Source organism: Cibotium barometz, chromosome 49 (genome assembly GCF_041138505.1).
Source record: "Cibotium barometz isolate CiBa-2024 chromosome 49, ASM4113850v1, whole genome shotgun sequence".
NCBI lineage: Eukaryota > Viridiplantae > Streptophyta > Polypodiopsida > Cyatheales > Cibotiaceae > Cibotium > Cibotium barometz.
The window spans coordinates 10,672,083-10,679,582 of record NC_141094.1 but is presented as its reverse complement, the minus strand read 5'-3'; the positions used below and the strand labels follow the sequence as shown (position 1 = coordinate 10,679,582).

At 44.0% G+C, this 7,500-nt stretch overlaps 1 pseudogene; it reads right to left on the bottom strand.

The window, feature by feature from the left end:
• Window positions 1–4,665: 4,665 nt before the first annotated feature.
• LOC147610280 (uncharacterized) lies at window positions 4,666–7,408 on the bottom strand (annotated as a pseudogene).
• Between the last annotated feature and the right edge of the window lie 92 nt (window positions 7,409–7,500).

The following is a 7,500-nucleotide window of genomic DNA, read 5'->3' as shown; positions in this document are numbered from 1 at the left end:
GAGCTTAGAAAAAAGTACCAACAACACAAGCATCACATGTACATTCCTCCCTTCATAGATATGCTCGAATAAAATACATGTCGAAGATACTTTTAATACACCTGCAATGTTGTAATATACTTTGCTTCATCACCATAAGATAGCCAATACATGTGTTAAACATCATGCAATGTTGCAATATCCTTTGCTTCACTACCAAAGGATTACCAATGCAATCATATGCATGTGCTATGCATACTAATGGCTGAAAGGGCCCCAAAACTAGTATGTGTAGAGTCCTGAACTACCTATCCAACAAATACATTTGTTATGCATGTTCATTTTCTGAAATGTGACAAAATACTTGTTGCCTAACCCATCAACTTTTCCCAAAACCAACAATCAAGTGCTTCTCAAATGAATCTTTTTCCAAAATGCAACTTACAACCTCTATAGCCCAACCACCCATGACTTTGTCCCAAAATGAAACCTTTGTCCAAATGCAACCTGCAAGCTATACAATCCAGCAAGGGCAAAAAAGCATACATCATTGTAATGGCATTGCTCGCCTATCTATGCTTTCCAACAAAGTACTAAAGACAAAATGAATTTGAGATGCTTCACTTGCATTAAGTGATAACAACATCAAGGCATCAAGGGTTTCCAAGCACAAACCAAATCTCAAGTTATTTTTAATAGCATTTTGATGAGAGAAGCCTCATTCACACAATGTTGTGCTGGTCGGCGGAACAACAATGCTTGCTTGCCATAAGTGCATCAAGCCTGGATATGTATCCCACCATGTTTTTGTATTGCTGCAAATTTCCCAAGAATCATACATACCCTTGTTTCTAGCCACTCTATATAGCATACCCACAAAATCCTCTCGTTCCCACCAAGACACCTTTTGATGTCAATGATTGGACTATCAACATTTAGCTCATTGTGGGCGAGAAGCCTTTCGAACCATTTTGTGGTCCTTTTTCCCCTGTCAATTGGATCTGGAGGATATGTGGAAGGATTAAATAGCTTAATTGAGTTCAAGACTCCAAGGTCAAGGAACCTATTATTTAAAGCATCCAACACATTTTGTACATATGTTTTTCCAATAGAGATGGATTCAGCAAGAGAACCTACTTCTCTTTCAACATCCTCAGGCAACACATTCAAATTAAGTGTTGTCTCCTCATCTTCGCTACCACTTGATTCTCGAGTTCTTTTCTTTTTCCTAGCTTGCTTTGGGATTGGGATAAACTTTAATGCATGTGTATGAGTTAACCCATTACAATCAGCATATTTTAGACTCCCTTCCTTTGACATGTCTAGAAACTTAGAAAGATGCTTTGACCCCACACCAAAATTAGCATCAGAAGTTATATATCTCATTGTTAACTTCTCAAATGTCAAATCGAAATATACACCAATCATTGTGACATCAATGTTCTCTCTTTGAAACTCTACATTCAACTTATTCAGCTCAATAAGAACATCAGCTAGCGAATGGATTACAAATTGCACTTGAAAGATCGTAGCATAGGCATACCACTTCTTCTCATGCATTCTCCATTGCTCCAAAATAGCAGGCATTGAAGAAACCAACCTCTCCATAAATTACCCTCTAGACAACCATCGAATGGTATGAATCTGCAACATTTTTAAATCCATAACGTGAAAATTATGCATCAATTTTCGCAGCTCAATAAGCCTATTTGTTGACTTCCCCAACCATGCATACACCTTGATTGCTACCTTCTCAACAAAGGCAAATGCATGAGGATTTGACACAAAACCATCTTTTGTTGTGCGAGTGCCTACCTATGTGCAATACAATGCACACCCATGATTCGTGGAGTTGATGCTTGGAATTGTGCCACCACACCAGTCTCATGACCTGTGCATGTTGAAGCACCATTCGAATGCAACAAGTTTATTTATGTCTAAATCGGTCTCTATCATAAATGCTTGGACAACATTATAGATTGCCTAGACCCATAAACTTGCAAGTAGGTTGTCCTTTGCTCCACCATTCAAATACATTGCATAGATGATCAAATGCTTCTCCATGGTTTGATTCGTACTTTCATCAATCAAGATTGAAAAAAAAAGGACTCACAAATTTCAGGACACAACCCCTTTCTAATGTTATCCCTCATGGGCTATCAAGAATTCCCTTCCAGAAACAAGATTAGTATAAGCTCATCAGCAGATGCCGGCATATTGGGAGTACCAAGATCCCTTTGGAGCTTACATTGAACCGGATATTTTTCCAATGCAATATCATTACACGCACAAAAATGGACCAATTTCATGCAAGTTACAATCCTTAACTGTTCAGAATGTACTATAGTTTCAATACCCTCATCTATTGGTCCTTTTCCACCAATCTTTATCTTCGCACGATGAGCACTTGCTGCCATTTTATGATCAGCTGATTTTGCATGCTCATTCAATGCTGAAAGCTGAATGCTTTGGGACCCTCCTTCCGTAAACGTATTGACTTTGCCTATATCTTGACACCATGTACATTTGATCCTATCCTCATTACATGGGGACTTGCACAAGTATGCCCAAAGATGAAGAAGATTCCATTGATTTCTCCACCTCCTTTTGGGCTTGCTTGATAAGGACTCCGAAGCAACAGGAGCATCATTTGGAGAATTCTCACTCTCATTTCTTGCATTGACATTGACCACTTTGGACATAAATGAGGCTATTGAGGGCTGGGATTTACTATTTTTACGTCTCCCCCTATGAGGCATTACCATAGACCGACCCTCCATATCTAAATTGGTTGCCAAATACATTAGCATGAAGAAAGACTCAATATCAAATCAAGCTCAATACTTTTACAATGCATCCCCATCCTCCCAAGCAAACAACTTTAAGCTAAGGCTTTAAATATGTTAGGTAGGGATAGATGTGTAACAGCAATAACAAAGTTACCAAGCTGAATCGCCTACAAATTACAATCTTACAAGAATGCATTATGCAGTTATTTTGAGTTTGCTAAGATTCACTCTCTGCCCATGCTCAATCATCATCAAGTTAGTTAAATGTATCACCATGGAGTAGAGAAAACTACACAAATTCAAGTTAACCCAATATAATACCTAACTAGCCATCAACTTCAATCAAAATTTGAGGCTGTTGCCTAGATTATTGTAGACATAGAGAGCACAATTCCATAGGCATGGACTACCATATCATGCACCATCATGTCATTCATTGGTCTCTCCTACAAAAATCATGTGACTGAATCTCCATCTATATTATACACCTCTTACAAAAGCATGTAGAAAAAATCATGTGATTGAATCTCCATACATAACACCCACATGAGATACCATTAATGCATCCCCTAATTTATTCAAAAGAGAGGTTTTAGGTATGGCCATTGCCTACGATTCATTAACAATTTGAGAAGAAAATTAGGTTCAGTAAAAGGAAAAAAAAGATTACCTGATGGCTGGCCACCACTTTGACAAATAAAAGAGCACCACAGTGCCACTGCATGTAGCCTACAGGTCCTTCACGCACTCAGGCAGCAGCAGGCCATGGCAACGCATGCAAAGGTGAGATGAGTGAGAAGAGCAAAGACAAGGTTAACAACAGTGAGCACGGTTAGGGTCAGGCCTGAGACGACTTCCAGGAAGATGAACATTGAAGAGAGATGATTCACAGATATGTGATTCAAATTTGAGACTCCACAGTAGGACTCGACCTACATAAACAAAAAGCAAAGGATATCAACTTTCAAGATTGCACTCCCACAATCTACCGTCTAAACAAATATCAAGATTGAAAGTTCAAACAAATATTAATACTGGAATTTGAACTATTGAGACCTACTGTCCAAGACAGAGTTGCCACAATAGATTCGGTTTCCACCCTTGTGTGGAAGATGAAGGCCCGCTGCCCAAGGGATCCAGCCTCTGAATAGCTGTGAAGCAAGGTGGTTTGTGATTCATGAAGCGGTGATTGGCACAGAAGTCGTGTAGGTGCTACTACACGCAACGAAAGCGAGCAGGGTGGGTTGTGAAGCGGTGAGTTCGAAGCGCTCAACATAGAGACAAGAAGTGCTCAACACAGATGGAGAGTCGAGAAGCAAGGCAACCGCAACCATGCTCAGTGTAGATGGAGAGTCGAGAAGCAAGGCAACCGCACCCTGCAGGCCATGGAGCCTTGGAGGTAGAGATGAGAGAGGATTTGCCAACCTTGCCTGGCCAACTCGCAGTGTAGATAAAAGCAGGGGAGAGGGCTCACCGGTCAACAACCGTTGACCAGGCTCCAGACTCATTTAGTTAATAGGTAATAGCCTAATTAGTAAAAGGCATCCAAAGTATGCAAAATTGAAGATAGCGTAACCTGATAGGTGAGTTTAAACTCGTGAGGTGGTGGTTATTTTAATTTTCAAGCTCCAACAATTAAATTAATTAAAATATATAAACTTACATGCCTTGATTTAATAGCCTTACTTAATGCAATTATAAGCCAAGCTGTCAGTCTCCAATTTCCAAAATATTTAAATTTTGGAAAAAGGGCTTTAAAGAATCTAGATATATTATTCTAAATCTTGATATAATATTATTTATAAGGCTTGTATATATATATAAGGTTAAAAAAATGAAAAGTAAATTTTTTTGACACATTTCACAATAACATGCAATTTAGCATCAGGAAAAAAAGTCATTGACAGGCAAAACACCCCTCAATTTTAGGCCCTGGGTGGATCTTCGAAATGATTAAAGGTGGAAGAAGCCTCGATAGTGTTAATTTGAACCGTTCGTAGGCCTCCAAAAAGAACGAATGGTCGTCGGATGAAGGGCTCTGAACAGGCGGCGGAGAAATATTCGCCACACCCTCCAGCATTTTGACGACGAAAGACATGGGCGGCCGGGTAGTGGGGTGTGGCTGGACACACCAGAGCCCGATGAAAACCATGCGCTCCAGGCTGGCGGCTGGCACGGCTGAGAGGAGGCGGTGGTCCAGCAGGGCAGCCATGCTGGAATTATGCTCGTACAGAAGGGTGCCGCTGCCACCCTGGACTGAAGCAGCAGGGGTCGGATTGGCTGCATCCAATGATATAGCGGGGATGGAGTTTGCTGCATTTGACGACGTGGTTACTATTCGGAAGGCTATCGTGGGCAGGTAGCCGTTCGAGGGAGCGCCTGCCGCTGATGAGCTCCAGCAAGACGACACCGTAGCTGTAGACGTCCGACTTGGCTGTGATGGTGGCGTCCTGCAGCCACTCCGGCGCCAGGTAGCCTCTCGTTCCTTTGAGGGTGGTCATGGCGAAGCTCTGGTGGTCCCGCCCGACCAGCTTAGCAAGGCCAAAGTCCGCCAGTTTGGCGTTGAACTCCTCATCCAGCAGGATGTTCTCTGGCTTCACATCGCAATGCACGATGCGCTCTGCGCACTCGTGATGCAAGTAGGCAAGCCCCTTTGCCGTATCCAGAGCTATCCTGCACCTCTGCTCCCAATCCAGGTGCGCCTGGTCTCTCCCCGGATTAACGCCGAACAGCCACCTATCCAAGGACCCATTTGCCATATGCTCATACACTAGCATCCTGGACTCACCCTCGATGCAGAAGCCCTTGAGAGTCACCAGATTCATATGTGACACGCTGCCTATGGTGGCCACCTCCGCCCTGAATTGAGCCGAGCTTTGGCCATGGCCCTCTTCTAGCTTCTTCACAGCTAGCTTCACACCAGACGGCATCACACCTTCATATACCGCCCCAAACCCTCCAGAGCCGAGCTTTGTGGAGAATTCCTTGGTGGCCATCTCCAGCTCCTTGTAAGTGAACCTAGGAGGAAGCCTTGGAAGCGCCTGCAGAAAAATCTCTTCACTTGCAGCTTCTGATCTTCTTCTACCCCTTCTTAATTTGCACCAACAATAACACAACACCATGATTAAGCACAAGCTGGCACCAATGGCTGCACAGACAACTCCTATCACCTCGTGCGTTCTGGAAGAATGCCTCTCTCTCAGAACCTTGAGCAGCATCAACTGGCTGCTGTTCGCCCTTGTAGGCACGGTTTGCAGAACTGAGAAAAGAGAACAGGAACCGGTGGCCGGGTCATACAGCGCCGCCTTGCAACTGCAATTCTCCACGCACAAGGAACCGCAAACCTCAGATGAGTGAGCTGGAAGGGCAGAGAGCTGAGGTTGAAAGGAGACATTTACAGGAACAAAGGTGTAAAGGCTGGAATCGACCACGACTGTGCAATTTGATGCATAAGAGGGCAAAGCTTTGAGAGGCTGGCAATCAGGGCCACTTTGTTGGAAACCTTTTGGGCAGCTGCACGCTCCCGTGGCCATGTCGCAAACACTAAAATCCCCACACTGCCTATGGTGGCCACCTCCGCCCTGAATTGAACTGAGCTTTGGCCATGGCCCTCTTCTAGCTTCTTCACAGCTAGCTTCGCACCAGACGGCATCACACCGTCATATACCGCCCCAAACCCTCCAGAGCCGAGCTTTTTGGAGAATTCCTTGGTGGCCATCTCCAGCTCCTTGTAAGTGAACCTAGGAGGAAGCCTTGGAAGCGCCTGCAGAAAAATATCTTCACTTGCAGCTTCTGATCTTCTTCTACCCCTTCTTAATTTGCACCAACAATTACACAACACCATCAAGCAGATGATTAAGCACAAGCTGGCACCAATGCCTGCACAGACAACTCCTATCACCTCGTGCTTTCTAGAAGAATGCCTCTCTCTCAGAACCTTGAGCAGCATCAACTGGCTGCTGTTCACCCTTGTAGGCACAGTTTGCAGAACTGAGAAAAGAGAACAGGAACCGGTGCCCGGGTCATACAGAGCCGCCTTGCAACTGCAACTCTTCACACACAAGGAGCCGCAATCCTCAGATGAGTGAGCTGGAAGGGCAGAGAGCTGAGGTTGAAAGGAGACATTTACAGGAACAAAGGTGTAAAGGCTGGAATCGACCACGACTGTGCAATTTGATGCATAAGAGGGCAAAGCTTTGAGAGGCTGGCAATCAGGGCCACTTTGTTGGAAACCTTGTGGGCAGCTGCACGCTCCCGTGGCCATGTCGCAAACACTAAAATCCCCACACTGTTCGGGATACTCGCAAGCACTTATGGAAGAGTTGTAAAAAAGTTCCCATTGATCTTCAGTCCGGTAAAATGCTAGAAAGTTTGCTGAGGGAGGATCTATCAAAGCAACTCTCAAAGTGCGATTAGATGGTGGCACAAGAGTAGGAGCGACAGACCCAAGAACTGTTGAATGCTTATCATAGAACGTTAACCCATCCTCAAGAGTCATATATATGCAACGGCCTCTCTATTAGCCGCTAGACAGTAGCTCCAGTACACAAACCTTGAAGTAGAATCATTATTGTTAGTGAAAAGAATCAGAGTGCTCTGGTTGTTGAGCTCCATACCATAGTTGCCTCGGAGATTAAAGTCGGTGCTGCCGCCCGGAACAGAGGACTCACTGTAGAGAGCGGTGTTAGCTGTAAAATTCATTCCCGAGTACAATTGCAACACTGGGCTCTGG